Source organism: Cricetulus griseus (assembly GCF_003668045.3).
Source record: "Cricetulus griseus strain 17A/GY chromosome 1 unlocalized genomic scaffold, alternate assembly CriGri-PICRH-1.0 chr1_1, whole genome shotgun sequence".
NCBI lineage: Eukaryota > Metazoa > Chordata > Mammalia > Rodentia > Cricetidae > Cricetulus > Cricetulus griseus.
Window position 1 is genome coordinate 84993707 of NW_023276807.1, and position 18639 is coordinate 85012345.

Below are 18639 nucleotides of genomic sequence, written 5' to 3' on the forward strand. Positions count from 1 at the left end.
AAACCCTCACACATAAAGAAATGCTAATGGCTGACCAGAAAACACAAGTGGATATTTTATATTCTGTATGCTAATAATCAGGTATCTTTATGTGGACACTTATATTACATACAAAATACAAAAAGGAAGCAAGCTAGAACTAGCTTTCCTAAAATATACATGATTAAATTCTGTATTTGTGTTTCATTGGCTCCACTGAGACTTAAGCATTTGAAGGCTGTTATGTTTTGTGATTGTGTATGTAACTACACATAAATATGTAATTCTTATTAACAAGACTTATAACACAATACAACATGACATATAATGAGGTTATGTGATATTTCAAAACTGCATAAAATAAATATATTTAACACAATACAACAATAATGAAGTTATAATCACACATGGACTTTCATTCTACATTCCTTAATTATGTAATGTTTCAAAACTTACTGATAACTTTCATACATATCTATCCCCACCATAACAGAATTTATTGCTTATAAAAATCATTGATCTTTATTGAAAACAGAATAGCAAATATTAAACTTCAAAATTAATGCCTGAATTTCACCTCAGCTTCAAGTCTGGGTTTCTACACTTTTTTTTTCTCTTTCTTTGCTCAACAAAGTCATTATTAAATGTTAAAGGTAAGACTATGAGACAAAGGAATAGACTAGTTAAAAACTTCAAGCTAATGAGACTACAAACCAACTTGCTTTTTATATCATTCTCAAATCTCTCTGGTTTAACTTCCCGGTCAGCTTGTGAGATCAGCTGTAACTATCTATTATCTTAATGAGTATTCTATATGCAACTACCCTGGACATCAAACATAAGGCTTACTGAGTTTCTACATGCAGTTTGTGAAGATTATCTCCTAAACAAACAAAAAAAACAAATACAAAACAACAACAAAAAAACTTTGTACATATAGAATTCAAAACCAACTTCTTTACAAAGCCCAAACAAATTTGAATAATGCATATATACAGCTACACACACTCCTCTCTCTCTCTCTCTCTCTCTCTCTCTTTGTGACACACACACACACACACACACACACACACACACACACACACACACACACACACACACCACAGTCCTCCACACTCTACTAGGCCTCTACATAGCTAAGAAGCTGAGTTATAGTTATTAAAAGGATTATCCAAAATAAGTGCCTGCATAGCAGTATCTGGGATGGGGCTGGAATGAGCTATATATTTAACAGAGCGTGTCAAATGTGAGCATTCCCATTCTTGAGACTATATGTATTACCTAAATGAAACTATTTGAAGCCTGAATACTGCATTCAATAATGCAGTCCTGGAAGGAAGCTCCCCCCCCCCCTTCCTCAAGTGAATTTGATGCTCTGAAAGACTGACAGCTTTGGAGGCAAAAGTATAACGCTAAACTAAATTAAGCATTCACAGAACAAACACTGCAGCTGCAAGAGCAATTCAAATTTCCTATTGCCATGTTTCAATCCTCTTTTAAAAGAATGATTTCTGAGGTCAGAGGTTACTCCCATTTTCATGGCTATTCAGTCACCAGTTAATGTAGCTAACATGGGTGCTATTAAATGGTGGCAATTTTGATAATGGCTATATCTGCAGGACCATCCAGTCATTTTATAAAGGCTGCCAACTACTATAAAAGTAGTGATTTTTCAATTCCACACTTGTTTCTGTAACATTTTATCTAAAGTTGGTTTGTATAACTCAAATACCAAACCAATATTGTTAAAATATTAATTATACAAAATTATAGATACATTATATCCCAAAAGTTTCAACAAAAATTGATATAAATAGAAAAATAGAAATATGCATCATCAAATCAGCCATGAGCTCCATGGCCCATTGCTTGGACTTAAAAGAGTTCCTCACCAGTCTGTGATGGGTGTGTCTATTTCACAGACTGAAGAGGACAGCTTCTTCCTTTACTTCCTCAATAGTTACTGGGAATAATATACTAATATGTGATAATTCAAAGAAGCTACAATATTGTCTGCAATAAATTTGAATTCAGAGTTTTAAAATATGTATTACATTTGTGTATCTCTCTGCATACCATACCACACATGTGAAAGGATGACCTGCAGGAATCGTCTCTCTTCATTCTTCCATGTGGGTTCTGGGAAGGGAACTACATGTTGTTCGACCAAATTATTGAAGCCTGGAGGTAGAATCCTTGCCTAGCATTATATAAGACCCTAACTTTGATGCCCAGCACCCCAATTCCTCAGTAAAAAAAGTAAGTCAAATCAGTTTTGAGTCTGTGTCTGATAATCTAATTCAAAAGAAACAACATGAAAATAGACATAGTTCACGTATTTCTGTCATTATGACAGCCGACTGAAGCACATAAACTGGCTCTGATTTATCTGTGATTACCACTGGGTGCCTTAAAATAGCAAGAGAGTTGTTCAAGATGGTGCATGCCTCTAATTCAAGCATTCAGGAATCTGCAAACCATTTCAAGCTCAAAGCCAGCATCGAATACATAGTAAAACTGTGTCAAAAAAAATGGACAAATATAACAACTCAACAACAGGAATAACAGGAGGCAAGATAGTCTCATTTTGTGCTTTCAAAATACTGAAAAACATCTAAATGTAACCAATAATCATTCATGAGGTCAATGGAAGACATACACAACTTTTTAATTTACAATTTGAAGATAGAAAGGAACTAAAACAAAACCATCCAGAATTAAAGCCGAGGCTTTCAATTATCTAAGCAGAAATATGTTCTTTGCTTCATTTCCACACATAAATAAACCAAGAAGTTACTTTTCATTTAAAAACTGCCTCTTTTAGAGAAGACCTTCCTCCTCCCCTAGCCCTTGATGCCTGTAGTAGGTAGGAGAGCTGGCCCTGCCTCCCCTCAACTGCCATGGGTGGCATGGGTGACGGAAAGATGCTCTCCCCCACCCCCACTTGCCACCTGAAGCAGGCAGGAGAGCTTGACCCTGGGGTCACAAGAGGGGTAAAAGCAGCCCTGCTCCTCACCAGCTGCAGCACACAGGGGAGCAGGCCCTATACCTTGCCTGGGCAGCACACTAGGGCTGACCCTCTTGGTGGGAATGCAGGTGAACCAGCCCTGAAACTACATAAGAAGAGGAGAACTAACAACCTCCCTTGCTCCACCATATGCCCCCTACAGCAATAGGGAGAGCAGGCCCTACACCCCACCTGGGCAAAACAGTAGAGCTGGCCTTGGTGGGTGAGTGCTGGTGATCCAGACTATAGGGCATGAGTGCAGGAGAACTGGCCCTGCTCCTTGCTGCCTGTTGCATTGGGTGAGCTAGCCAGGGAGCTGCTGGAGAGCTCCCCTGGGTGGTGATGATGAGGGAAAGCTGATGATGGGGGGCTGACCAATCCAGTTACCACCCAAGCCCAGAACCAGGTTTTATAAGTTAGCCCACCCCAACATCCACCTCATCTATGAACTTACAGTGCACGTGAAGGGGCTAGTCCTGCAGACCCAAAGCTGCAGGATCTCCATGACACAGAACAACAAGGTATCCAAGAGGAGTGCCAGTGAGGGCTAGTATCCACAGTGCAGAAGAAGCCAGAGGCCTGGATCTAGACCAATGACTCATAGCAATGAACACTACTTACAAGTAAAGATATGTGGACTAAAGTATACAATGTGTGACTCACTGGGTCACACTACAGCTTCTATGCTGAGAATTTTTGTTTGGCTGGTTGATGGGTATGTTTTGTTTTGGGGTAACAGGTTATAAGGGAAGAGGGCAGATGTAAGGGGATGGGGAGATGAGTGGGATCGGGATGCATAATGTGAAATCCACAAAGAATCCATAAAAGTTAAAAAAGAAAAAGAAAGAAAGAAACTGCCTCTTCAACTTAATAACTAATGTCCTGGACTTACATAGGAATAAGAGTTTTGTTTGTTTGTTTGTTTATTTGTTTGTTTTTGAAACAGGATCTCTCTATTATGTAGGTCTGGCTGTTCTGGAACTCACTATGTAGACCAGGCTGACCTAGAACTCACAGAGATCTACCTGACTCTACTTTCTGATTAAAGATGTGTAACCATGCCTGGCCAGCAAGGTTATTTTTTTTAATGTATGAAAGATGACAAAATGTATCAGGAGCACTGGGCGGTGGTAACACATGCCTTTAATCCCAGCACTCAGGAGGCAGAGGCAGGTGTATCTCTGTGAGTTGAGACCAGCTTGGTCTACAAGAGCTAGTTCCAGGACAGCCTCCAAAGCCACAGAGAAACCCTGTCTCAAAATAAAAGAAAAAATGTATATATATAGCAAAGTTACTTTTCAAGTCTGATTTCATGAAGACCTACTTGATAAAATAATACATAACAATAATATAAATAATTACTCAAATAGTAGGATATATTAGAATTATTTGGAGTAGTAGCAGAGTAACTTTATAGAATTGTAGACAAAGAACACAATAATTATTCATAGAGAATCGAATGGAGCCAGTTGTTTAGAGGATGTGGCTAAATCATAAAGTGTGATAAGCAATACACAGATACCTTGGGATTTTTGTGGTCTAAATCAAAAGACAGAGTCGCTACCTGAATTCCTGACCAACCAGTAGAAGGGAAAAATTCTTTACTTCTATTTCAGTATTTTGAGAATTCTTATTTCCAAACTTTCCTCAAACTATAATCCGGGCACCAAATAAGTAAACAAATAAATAAATAAATAAATAAATAAATAAATAAATAAGAAAGCCAATTCATTCTATGGTCCTTGCACAATTGCACCACCTAGTGTCTCTTAGGCAACAATCATACAAACTAAATACAAGTTTCTCTACTAAAATCTCTTCATCACCCTGATACCACCACAACATATTAACTATCCAAAGTTAAATTTTTTAGCCCTATTTAAATAATAAATTTAATTGTCTGAGATTTATTAAGACTGAAAGGTTTTAATATTTAGATTTCTAGATCTGTGCTGAAGTACACATTGCCAGTATGTCTAAACTGATTATATATAATTTCAAAAGGACAAATTTTCTGTGTCTATGTATGTAGGTGCATGTGTGTGTACAGGTGTTTGTCTGAAAGCTATTCCTTAGGACCTGTCCACCTTGTGAAGACAGGACCTCTCACTAGGATCTATTGCTCACCAGTTAAGCTAGGCTGGCAGGCCTACAAGCTAAGCTCCAGGTATCTGCGCAGGTCTCTGTCCCCAAGCACTGGGGTTCTAAGTGTAACTACAACATCTGGCCTTTTCACTTGGGTTCTGGGATATATTTCAAGACTTCATATTTGCTGAGCAAGCACTTTGCCCACTCGCCTATGTCCTCAGGCCAATGGTCACTTTTTAAAATCTAGAATTTCTCGATGTCAAAACAGAGAAAAATGAGAAATTGTAGGTATCCTCTTTTGCTTCCACTTCTCTCTACTCAGGATTTTGAGGGAACAGATAATGTTCTCATTATTGTTCTCTACCTACAATCATATTTCCAAAGAGAGCTATTCAGTTCGGAATAAGCAAAGACATGCTACCATAGTTTCCTCAATAATTGCTAGATTCTTAAAAATTAATATTTGTGTTATAGTATTAAGCAACAACTTCTTTAAAAGTTTATTCATAACTCATAGATAAATGGCCATAATTATACTAAGTTTACAACATTAACCTGACACTCGATTAATAATGTATACAATGATTATAAGTTATTACCAGGTAAAAGTGATAAATTGTTCATATAAATTAGTATAATCAACACTGCCATTATATAGCTAAAACTAAGCACTCATAAAATAAGTTGAAGGAGAGAAAGGGAACCCAGTTAGGACAGAAAGATATTCTAAGGTTATTCCAAAGACTTTATATTCTATCATCAACACTTAGAGAGTCAACCTTATCATTCTCACAATATGTCATGGCTGTGTTTATACAGAACTCTGGCTGGTAAATACACCAGTTCTCCAACTTTCTAGCAACATCTGATGTTGAAAGCCAAGAGAGAGCAATTTGGCTTACAGTAGTAGACCTAAGTATCAATGTGTATGTAGGTTAGGGTGGGGGTGGAGAAAGAAAGAGGAAAAGAGGCAAAGAGACAGAGACTGGAAATGGAATGCTTGAATTCAAATTGATAGCTAGTCTAGCCTTCCACTTAAAACAGCAGACACATGAGACACATGAGGTACCTATCAGATCTTTTATAGACTGGGTTTACTCCTTCCATTATTAGGCCTCTACCAGCAGGTATTTATTTTTTGTTTGTTTGTTTATTTATTTATTTATTTATTTATTTATTTTGGTTTCCGAGACAGGGATTCTCTGTGGCTTTGGACAGCGGGCATTTTCTTATCTCTCAAATCTACTATGATAAATCCATCCATTCTTTTGTGTTTGGACACTTTATTTTCCATCTTCCCTCTAGTGAAGATATGACTTACATGATCTGCTTATTTGCCTAAAGCTAAACATAACTCAAGCTGGTGCAATGATGGCAAGTATAAACTAGATCCACCTAAAAATATGCAAGGGTTTTTGACCACTCACTATCTTCCCTAGTTGCTTAAAGTACACAGAAATGACACCTTGCCCTCTAACCACCTCTGCCAAAAGAAGATAATGATCTACAAAAGCCTGACCTTCCAACCCCTCTACTCTCTTTTCAGAAGTTCTTGTTATACATCTCAAGTGATACAAGGAGCTCATAAAGTATTATGAAATATGACTGTGGTTTGAAAATTCAAACTTTTGAAAAACAATCTTTCTACAGACTAGTCTAGTCTATTGTTCCCATGACTCTAGAGACCATCTATGACAAGATAGTATCCTCAAATTTGAAAGCCATGTCTCTCAGAATCCTAAGCCTAACCCAGAACCCCAAAGGACCATGATTACAAAATGCCATGTTCATAGAAGTATAAAGATGAAGGTGATACTTGTAGGTGCTTTTGCCTATAATTAGCTTCTTGAATTGACAACATCAAGAAATAGGGGTGTCATTCTCATCTCTCCTAAAGGATAAAATGAACATGTAATGCATAAACTAAAGGACAACAGACAACCCAGAACCATAAACATGAACTAAGAGCAAATGATGATAATAGTTTTAAATTCAAGAGGAAGAAGACAAAGTATAGACCTGGCCCACACAGGAAATCTAAAAGTTAATCTATCTCCAACATGAAGCTGAAATCTTTATCATATGGAGACACGGGAACAAACCTGTGCCATTGCTTTATCTCAGCAATCTAACAAGTTACATCCCAAGAAACATTAGCCTAACGCCAGCCATCTTTTAGCCCCAAAGTTGCCCCAAATGAGTAAATGGTTTAATGCATAGCAGAAGCAAGCATGTTTTTTTCTCTGATGAATAAATGCTTTCATTCTGGAGGCAAAAGATTTCCTGATAAAATGTTTCTAATAAATCTTATTAAAAACAAAGTATCAAGAGAGCAAGGAAAAGAACAGAAAGCAGCAAGTTCAGACTTAATGTTAGAATCATCAGATATGGGGTATAAAATAGTTCAACTTTTATTTTCAAAAAATGAAGACCAAGCTTGAAAACAACACTTAGGACAGCAAACAAAAGTTGTGCACTGCATAATTATGCCCTGGTCAATGATGGACCACATATACAACTATGGTTTCAGACATTATTCTATAGCCTACTTAAATCTTAACTGTCATCATATAAGTACACTATGATGTTCACACTAGTACAGAATCACTTCACATTTCTCAGAGTATATCCCCATTGTTAAGTGACATAAGACTGTGCTAAAGAAAAAAAAACTAATAAATTTTAGAGAGACTAAAGCCTGAAATTTAGAAGTCAAAGTAAAGAATTAATTACAAATCAAAAAGCTACAAAATTTGTAAGTGTAAGCCAGTTTAAAAGACAATCCAAAACACTTTAAAGTAACCCAAGACAAGAGTGAGAAAGTCCATGGTGTGTCTGATTACTGTTCAACGCTTTTAAAAAGGAGATGTTGAGAGATAGAGTCAAAATTCAAAATGATACTAAGAATTTTCCACATCACTGAAAAATAATATAGATTCAAGAAGTTCAAAGAAATCCAAAGCAGAATTTAAAAAGGAAAAATAAATAGTCCCTAGACATATCTCAAAGAAATTGCAGAAAGCCAAACACAAAAGCCAGCCAGCCAAAAGGGATACAAACAGCTGATTTCAACAGCCTAAGAGGAATCATGTGCTGAGAGAAAGTAATTGTGTTCCTGGAGATATCTGCCCTGTGGTACAGCTTACACCTGTGGTCCCAATGGCTGAAGGCTTGCTCCTGTGGACACTACTGCTATAAGGTGGTAGAAACTTAAATAGTAGTCTAGAAGGAGGTCTTCAGGTCTCCTACTTTCTGACAGGAGGTGACTAGCTTTGCTATGCCTCAAGCTTCTGCTATGACATACTCCCCATTAGAGGCCCATGGCAAGAGGGTCAATCATGGTCTAAAACAGTCAAAATCTCCTTCCTGTAAAACAATGCTTAATATTCTATAGTCTATTAAAATGACAAGTGTTTTATTACCTTAACTTCCTTTCCAGTTGCAGGAAAAAAAATAATAAAAGCAACTTGGGGCGAAAGGTTACAATCAGTTCCAGTTCCAGGTTACAATCCATAATTGCAGGAGAGCCAAAGTGGCAGTAACTTGAAGCAGCTAGTCACATTCATAGTCAAAAGCAAAGAGAAAATGGATACATATATGCTTAGTGCTCAGCTAGCTTTCTCCTTTTTAACCTGTTCTAGGACCTCAAGCCCAGGGAGTGGTGCCACCCACAATGGAATGGGTCTTTTCACCTTGAATAATGCAATCAAGAAAATCCACTGAAGAAATGGCCACAGGACAACCTATCTGGACAGGGAGGGCATTAAGACTCTATCCATGCAATTACAGATTACGTCAACTTGACAATCAAAACTATCAAACTACCCAAAGAATGTTGTGAAAAGTTGTTTCACTAGCATCAATATTAAATTTGGGCATTCCTTTTTATTAGCATGTAGTAATTGCATAAATTAATGGGATCTTTTATATAATTTTCAAACATGTATGAGTGGACTATAATCATAGTCATTCCCCCACTTTCTCCATTACCCTCTCCTGTCTGCCCCAAACTTCTTCCGAACAGATTTCTCTTTATCATTGGCTTCTTGAGATAGGGTCTTACTATGTAGTCCAACCAGAGGTCCAACTTACAATCTTCCTGGGTCAACCCAAGGACACTCAGTCTGCAGCTCTACTAATCATGCCTGAATTTTATTTGTTGTGTGTTGGTTTGATTTTTGTGGTGGTAGAGCCTGAACCCAGGGATGTGGGAATACTAGGCAAGTACTCTTCCACTGAGGTACATGTCAGCTTCATGGGGACATTTTTTCCCCCAAGACAGGATTTCTCTGTGTAGCTTTGTAGACCAGGCTGGCCTCAAACTCACAGATATCCACCTGACTCTGCCTCCCTAGTGCTGGGACTAAAGGCATGTGACACCACCACCTGGCTTGACAACATTTTTTTTTTTTTGTCTGTAAAAATCTGTTTAATACAACATAAAATACCGTGGAGTAACACTAACCAAAAAAGTGAAAGATCTGTACCGTAAGAATTTTGAGTCTCTAAAGAAAGAAATTAAAGAAGATACCAGAAAATGGAAAGATCTCCCATGCTCGTAGATAGGCAGGATCAACATAGTAAAAATGTCAATCTTACCAAAAGCAATCTACAGATTCAATGCAATCTCCATCAAAATCCCAACACAATTCTTCACTGGCCTTGAAAAAACAATTCTCAACTTTATATGGAGAAACAAAAGACCCAGGATAGCCAAAACAACCCTGTACAATAGAGGAACTTCTGGGGGCATCACCATTCCTAACTTTAAGCTCTATTACAGAGCTATAGTCTGAAAACAGCTTGGTATTGGCACAAAAATAGACAGGTAGACCAATGGAACAGAATTGAAAACCCTGATATTAACCCACACACCGACGAACACCTGATTTTTGACAAACAATCCAAATATATACGCTGGAACAAAGAGAACATTCAACAAATGGTGCTGGCATAACTGGATGCAAACATGTAGAAGACTACAGATAGACCCAAGCTTTTCGCCCTGCATAAAACTTAAGTCAAAATGGATCAAAGACCTCAACATAAACTCAGCCACAATGAACCTATTAGAAGATAAAGTGGGAAATACCCTTGAATTAATCCATACAGGAGACTGCTTCCTGAATATAACACCAGTAGCACAGACACTGAGATCAACAATTAATAAATGGGACCTCCTGAAACTGAGAAGCTTCTGTAAGGAAAAGGACATAGTCAGCAAGACAAAACGACAGCCCACAGACTGGGAAAAGATATTCACTAACCCCACATCTGACAGAGGGCTGATCTCCAAAATATACAAAGAACTCAAGAAGCTATTCTCAAAAACACCAAACAATCCAATTAAAAAATGGGGTACAGCTTTAATCCCAGCACTCGGGAGGCAGAGGCAGGTGGATCTCTGTGAGTTCGAGGCCAGCCTGGTCTCCAGAGCGAGTGCCAGGTTAGGCTCCAAAGCTACACAAAGAAACCCTGTCTCGAAAAACCAAAAAAAAAAAAAAAAAAAAAAAAAAAAAAATGGGGTACAGAACTAAATAGACAATTCTCAATAGAGGAATCTAAAATGGCTGAAAGACACATGAGAAAGTGTTCAACATCCTTAGTCATCAGGGAAATGCAAATCAAAACAACTCTGAGATACCATCTTACTCCTGTCAGAATGGCTAAAATCAAAAACACCAATGACAGTTTATGCTGGAGAGGATGCGGAGAAAGAGGAACATTCCTCCACTGCTGGTGGGAGTGCCAACTTGTACAGCCACTGTGGAAATCAGTATGGTGACTCCTCAAGAAAATGGGAATCAGTCTACCACAAGATCCAGCAATTCCACTCCTAGGCATATACCCAAAAGAAGCACATTCATATAACAAGGACATCTGTTCAACCATGTTCATAGCAGCATTATTTGTAATAGCCAGAAACTGGAAGCAGCCTAGATGCCCCTCAACTGAAGAATGGATAGAGAAATTGTGGTACATTTACAAAATGGAGTAATACTCAGCAGAAAAAAACCAATGGAATCTTGAAATTTGCAGGAAAATGGATGGAACTAGAAGAAACCATTCTGAGCGAGGTAACCCAATCACAAAAAGACAAACATGACATGTACTCACTCATATGTGGATGATACATAGTAGTGACCATGCTTTATCAGAGCTGTTTTTAATGATGTTGCTGAGAATGGTTTCCTCCCAGATGATGACTGAGAAGCTAATTTAAAAAAAAAAATGGTGCCAAGTACCACAAGAGTAACAGAACTGCGCTGTTTTCTGGGATTTTGTTTTTTACTTTTTGTTGTTGTTGTTATTTGTTTTTTGTTTTTGTTTTTTGTTTTTTTTTAAATGGAGTGTGCTGGATGTCTCTACAATTTTGTCCAAATGTCTGCAGAACCTGAAAAAGCTGTTGCTGCTATTGATGCATAACATATTGCCATTATTGCTCTTTTTATATAAATATAAATATATATATGCTAATTGAAACTCAAATATGTGATGAATCCAAGGTGTTTCAGTGAGTGCTCACCTGTGCATGATTTCATCTTTAGTAAGTAGTAAAGTTATATGCTTGCCAAAAAAAAAAAATAAGTGACACACTGGAAGACAAATGTCACACAATTTCAATTTTATGTGTAACCTAGAAATGATGAACTTATGGGAACAGAGAGCAGAATTGTGGCTATTAGGCTTCAATGTGGGTCTTTTAACAATGGGGAAACAATTGGTTTAAGGATATAAAACTGCAGTTGGACAAGAGGCATGGACTCTCTGAAGTCTTGAGGTCTACTGAGAGCATGATAAATATGGTTGATAACAATATGCTATATTTTAAAAGTTGTGAGATAGTATACTTTAAGTGTTCTCAAAATAAAAATGATGAATATGTGTGTTATAACATGTTAATTGGTTTAATTTAGCCATGCCATTGTGAACATACTGTATTGTGGATCATAATTGTGTATGACTTTATTTATGAGCTAAATAAATGAATGGAAAAAATTGTTTAATAAATATACATCTTAGAAGTACCAAAATAGTTACCAGCAAAATACACCATATACAACATTTACAAGAGGGTAACAAAAACCTCAGTCGGGAGTGACTTAAGCACATACCATTCAACACCTGGTTCTACATATGAGGACACACCAGGCTCAGCTACCAGATCTACTGTTCAGTCAAAAGCACAATAAATAGAATGTGGTCCCTTTCATCAGTCTGGAAAACCACCTCCCAAAACCTCACAAATGTGAGCCTTAAAAGACATTTTCTTTGAATTTCAATGATCTGTTCCCCATTTCACAAAAATAACAATCTGGCATCACCAGAGTAAGATGCTTGGGGGCAGGCTGTGTGCAGTGTGGTGATAAGTATACCCCTTTCTTTCTTTTTTCTTTTCTTTCTTTTTAGAAAAATAAAACTCTTGTTTTATAGAAATATACAAGTCCATGTTCTTTTTGACACTTTCCACTCATAATGTCAGACGTTGGCCTCCAAATACACAGTCATCATAGGGCAACTCATCCTCCGTGAAATCTGACTCTGTGTTATAGCTCTCCTCATCCTCATTCTCGGGCAGCATCTGAAGATTTTCCCAGGTCAGCTGGCCCAGCTGCTGCAGTATCCGGGTACTTGGCCGGCCCCAGGTGAGCTGATAGGGGGAGTAGCCTTGGTAGGTCACTCTGTTGATGTCAGCACCACACTTTAACAGGAGCGACACCAGTTCAGGGTTCTGCAGGTCCATCAGCAGGTGGAGGGCTGTCCGGCCATTGCAGGGCTCCTGGGCATTGACATGGGCACCCAAAGACACCAAATGCTCCACGATGCCCAGGTAGACATGGATGGAGGTTAGGTGAAGACAGGTGTGTCCATTGTAGTTGGTGGCCTGCAGGATGGAGTGGAGATGCTGAGGTGTGCACGTCTATGTCAGGACTCCTACACTGGCCAGGCAGCCCTGCTCACAGGCAAGATGTAGAGGTGTATTTCCTCAAAAGTCTCGGAGCTCAGGATCACAGCCAGCTTCCAAAAGTGCCTCAGCAATTCCTGGCTGGTTGGTGATCACAGCCAAGTTAAGAGGAGTCTGCTGCAGGTTGTTCTGGAAGTTGAGGAAGGCCAGGTCTCCCTTCACCTGCCGAATCACTTCCATGGTCAGAGTCTTCTCTTCATGGATGATTGCCAAGGGAAGGAAAGAGTCTACGTCCTCCATGAGCTGCTGCTTCCAGGACTTGGCGGCCAGCAGGGCCTCCTGCAGTTGCAGGCGGATCTCCTGCAGCTCCTTCACCTTCTGCTCGTACTCCTCGTCCTTCACGGAGGCCAGGCCGCTGTCGGGGATCGTCCACCAGCAGTTCCTTCTTGAGACCGTACCGTGGGCCCTCCATGACCCAGTCCTGGCTGTGGCCGGCCGGCTGAAACATGGTTGCACGGGCTGAGTGTGGGGCTGAGAGCTCGGGAACATTCTTAAATTGAGCAAAATTCTGAGCTTACAATTTCCTTTTTTATTTTATTTTTTTGTGGGGGGGGCTCAAGACAGGGTTTCTCTGTGGCTTTGGAGGCTGTCCTGGAACTAGCTCTTGTAGACCAGGCTGGTCTTGAACTCACAGAGATCCTCCTACCTCTGCCTTCCGAGTGCTGGAATTAAAGGCGTGTGCCACCAACTCCCAGCTTCAATTTCCTTTTTAAAAGACACATTTTTTTTTTTTAAATTCAGATTGGAGAAATGCCTCAGTCAATTAATTGCTTGCTACCCAAGCATGAGGATCTGAGTTTGGACTCCCAGCACACATGCAAAAACTGGGCCCATCAGTGAACCTCTGTAATCCCAGGGCCAGTCAGCATAGACAATAAGCTCCAGTTTCAGTGACAGATGTTGCTTTAAAACAGAAGTGGAGAACAGGAAAAGAAGACACCCATCATTAACCTCTGGCCTCTTAATAGAAACATGCGCATACCCATATAAACACATGTATACCACAAACACACAGCAAAAAAAACTGATGTTTTTCTATTTAGTCTGTATTTTTTGTCTAAGAGCAATTGTTCTTAGAAAAAGAAATACACCTATACCAATGTGCTAAAAAGTATTTAAATTTTCACTAGGTTTTGGAAAGTAATTACATGCAAATTTTAAAATGTTATAGCTATATTAGGTAACAAGTGTTCAGAGGATCTTAAAAGGCAATTCAATTTTAAATAGTAGACTCTGACAAACACAGTAGCTCATCTTTTGGAGTTGATGTATTGTTAGTAAGACAAAGAACACATACAGAAACAGTTAAACAAAAATACAGAATGTTTAAGAGAAAGTGTATTTTTAAACAGCAAGCAAAAGGCATTAACAAAGAAACTATAACAGACAAATCACCATGAGCCATAGATGACTAAAAATACCTTCCTAGAATTCCAAGCTATGAAGGAAAATGAAATCATAAAATCTAAGATGGATGAAAAAGAAAACAATTATACTACTGTATAAGGTTACACATACCTAGGAAGACAAATGTCATGTTTTCTCTCATTTGGGGTGTTAGCTTCAAATCTTTTGTTTTGTGTATTTAACTTGGAGTACATGAGGAAATCAGCAAACTAGAAAAGGACCATTTGGAACAGACATATTAAAGGATGGGTGTAGGGGAAGCTGTAGCCACACCTACTTAGGGGCTGGCTACAGGTGTGCCTGACCAGGCTTGTGAGGGCGTGGTCAGAATGACATAGTGTGACTGCATTTGCTCTTTCGGTTTCTCTTTGTTTCTTGCTGTACAGGCTGCTGCCACGCCGGCTGGCTAGGTCGCTCTGTAAGTAAGGCTTTTCCCTATTAAATACCCTTGTATTTCTACCTGACTCCGTATTGGTAATTTCCCACTATAGATGGGAGCTAGTAAAATATTAGAAAAGTGAAAGTAAATATGGAGAATCCTGGGGAATGAAAGGTTCAAATATTGGAGTTGGGGTGGCATGAGGAGATAGGAGAAAGTTTAACCGAAGAGTATATGCAAAAGCTATTTAGAAACTTATAATTTTGCAACTTGTAAAAAATATAATTAGATAATTTAGTAAAACACAAGTGACATAAAGCAAGATGGAAGGCATACTGGGGTTGAAAGTTTAAGCAGGGATGAGAATAAGGAGATAGGAGAGAGGAAGGGGTAGGAGGAGGGTTAACCAAAACTACAGATGCATGAAGAAGCTTGTGGAGACACAGTAGTTTATAAACTAATACACTTTTAAAGGGGGTACTCTGAGAGCTGGAGAGATGACCCACCAGTTTGGAGTACTTACTGCTCATCCAGAGACCCCCAGTTTAGTTTCCAACACCCACATAGGTAGGTGGCTCACAACAAGCTCTAAGAGATCTGATGCCCACTTCTGGCCTTCACAAGTACCCACATCCAAGTGGTAGATTAAACAGAGACACGCACATGCACGGAAATAAAAATTAAAATAAACTTTTTCAAAAACAAGTTTTAACAGAGGAGCCCTGCACAGTGGGACAATGTTGCCCTCAGAATACATGGGTTATCAAATGAAAATCTCCATACAACACATAGTATCATTCACTATGAGTTATTAGTCAGAGAAGCAATAAGAACCACCATTGCTTTTGGTTGCCAACAAGAACTAGATAGCAAGACTTTATTGTTGAAAATACTGCACACTTTTGGTTACAGCTCCAACTGATCTGGAAACTCTAACTGCTGGCTAGCTATCATGGTACTAAAAGGTGCTACGCAGGCTGCTGAGGAAGAAAAGACATCAATGATCTTACCCAGTGCTGGACCCTACTGCTAAAATACTTATCTTCCAGAACCTGCCAGGTGAGATGCACCCACTGGTACATTAGTGGCATGACAGTTATGGGCTAATCAACTGTTTTCTGATTGGATTTGAGGCCTGCTTCACAGCAGAAATTTCATTCCCAGTTTTGTAAACCTATTCAAAAGCCCATAGCTGGAAAGGTCAGATGCCTAGGAGAAGCCTATTATTGTTGTTTTCCTAAATGGTCATGCTAAACAATAGAGTGTCTATACTCTCAATCTTGATCAGAGAAGCTTTTTGCAATGGGTAGTAGTTAACAAAGAGATTTATAATTTATAATTGAATGCTTGTTATTAAATGGGACATCTTTATCAATATGCCCCAACCCAAGACTCAGGAGACATTGTGGAAGAGGGAGCAGAAGTATATAAGAACTGCAGAATGATGGAGATATGTATGAAATGCTGTCAGGACAGTTCCACACATGAACTCACTACAGCTATGAACTGTACAAAATCAAATGAAAATAGGCGACTCTGAAGGTGTTAAGGCCTCAACTTCAAACTGAGGAACAACTGGCAGATGAAGGCTACTGAGGAAGAAAAAGTCACTTTTTGTTTCTGGAGTGGCTTGTCATATACTAATTGGACTCAATAGGTTACACTAAATTTTAAAGACATAAAGTTGGGGGTTCCCACAGAAATAGCTGGCCTGTACAAGGGGGAGGAGCATATGGACCCCAGACTGCTGTCTGGGAGGCCAGTACAGGACTGATCCAGACCTCTGATCATGGATGTCAATGAGGAGGCCTCTGCACTCTAGGGGTCCCCTGGTAGTGGATTAGTATTTTTCCCTGGTGTAAGAAGGGACTAGAGAGCCCATCCCACATGAAGGGATGCACTCTCGGCCTGGACACATGGGGGAGGGCCTAGGCCAGGCCCAGGATGATGTGGTGGACTTTGGAAGCCCCTACCCTGCCTGGGGAGTGGAGGGTGGATGGGGTGAGGAGTAGGTGGGGGGAGGGGGGAGGGAAGGGAGAGGGAGAAGGGATTCACATGTGAAGCAAGCTTGTTCCTAATTTGAACTAATAAAAACAAATAGAAACTTAAAAAAAAAAAGTTGGGGGTTCCAAGAGGAGCTGGAGGGAGGTAGTGAGAGTAGATGTGGTCAAAATACATTCTATACATTTATGAGATTTTGATAGAATTTTTAAAATAAAATTAAATCTATTGTTGAAAAAAATAAAAGAAATAGCTTCCTGGGGCTTAACCAGTAAAGACATTTACCTCCATACCTGAGGACCTGAGATTCATGACTGGGATTCACATAGTAGAAAGAGAACCAACTCCAATAGTTATCGTCTGAGCTACACATGCACACCAGAATATAGAAGCATAGTAATAAAAATGCACAAGTGTGCACGTACACACACACACACCCCACACACACACACACACACACACACACAGAGAGAGAGAGAGAGAGAGAGAGAGAGAGAGAGAGAGAGGTTAGCAAGTATTTAGAAAATACAGGTCACTTCGTGTGATTATAACCAAAGTTTTCTTCAATATAAAATAAATAGAAGTGTGTATAAAGATGATTTCTACAAAGCAAGAAAGAAAATATGTTACCTCAAACTATACAAAACCCTTGAATGCCAAACTAAAGACTGTGAAATGAAATTTAACCTGTCTGGGCATAATAGCTCAGAAAGAAAGCCTCTTAAGACTTTTGTTGCCACCTGAGGAAAGTCTTTTAAGAGTTTTATTCTACCCACACCACTAAAGACATGAGGGAAGGGAAGAATGAACATAAAAACAAGCTCGATTAAGTTTACCAACTTTAAACAAGTAGCAATAAAGTCATAAGTAAATAAAGTGAACTCTTCAACTGTTAAATTCCACTTATGAAATACGATACTGCCTTTTCTTTTGTTCTCGTTAAGGATGAAGCATTTATTTTAAGCTTGTGGGAAATATTTCCCCCATCTTGGTACATGTCAGAGCCAGTTGTTTTTGCAGCTTTGAAGTTGCTTCACGGTCTGTCATTTGCTTAGGGAAGGGGGTGAGTGCCTGAGGCGCTTGTCCTCCAGGGTGCTATTTTTCCTAATTCTGCTGTTAAGAAATGATTTATGCACTTTGGACTGTAGGGTATTTTTCCAAAGATTTTTTAAAAAGCCAGAGAGTCCCATCCATGTTGACACTGTCATATTTAAGGCTTAATTTTCCATTCATTTATTTTGTGTAAATATTTAAACTCAATCTTACATCATTCTGTTCCTTAAAAAAAGAAAATCCCATGCAACTTCTTTCTTGGTAAGCAGAGCTTTGAGTGTGAAATGATTCATAGGTATCCTCAGAATTTGAGGGAACAAGGGCATTTAGTTTCAACTTTATTATGAAGTGATTTGAATGGATAAAAAAGCTACACTAATGATACAAAGAACTCCTGTAGTCTCTCGTCCTGGTTTCTCTCATTGTTAACATTTTATGTCACTAAGCTGAGCACTATCTATCACATAATACAAACACACACTAGTATTCTCCAAACCAATGGAGATTAAGTTGTCACCTAATGTCCCATTACCCTTTAATGATTGTGTATATTTCCTAAAACTAAGGATGCTATCCTAATACCCATTTTCCAACCACCAAAATCAACAAAAGAACATAGGCATTACAGAAGCCTAACTAACTTCCCTCCTACTCTAATCACGTTCAGAACACAGTTTGGGACCATGGCTTACATTGTACTATGATTTGGTCCACTTTGGTGTGGAATAATTCTGTTTCTTATTGACTTGGCCATCATTC

At 38.9% G+C, this 18639-nt stretch overlaps 1 protein-coding gene and 1 pseudogene across 5 annotated transcripts in view; both read right to left on the bottom strand.

Moving 5' to 3' along the window:
- Window positions 1-18639, bottom strand: part of Wdpcp (WD repeat containing planar cell polarity effector) — a 269428-nt gene that overhangs the window by 220583 nt on the left and 30206 nt on the right. The window lies entirely within an intron of this gene.
- Window positions 12065-13594, bottom strand: LOC100764650 (annotated as a pseudogene).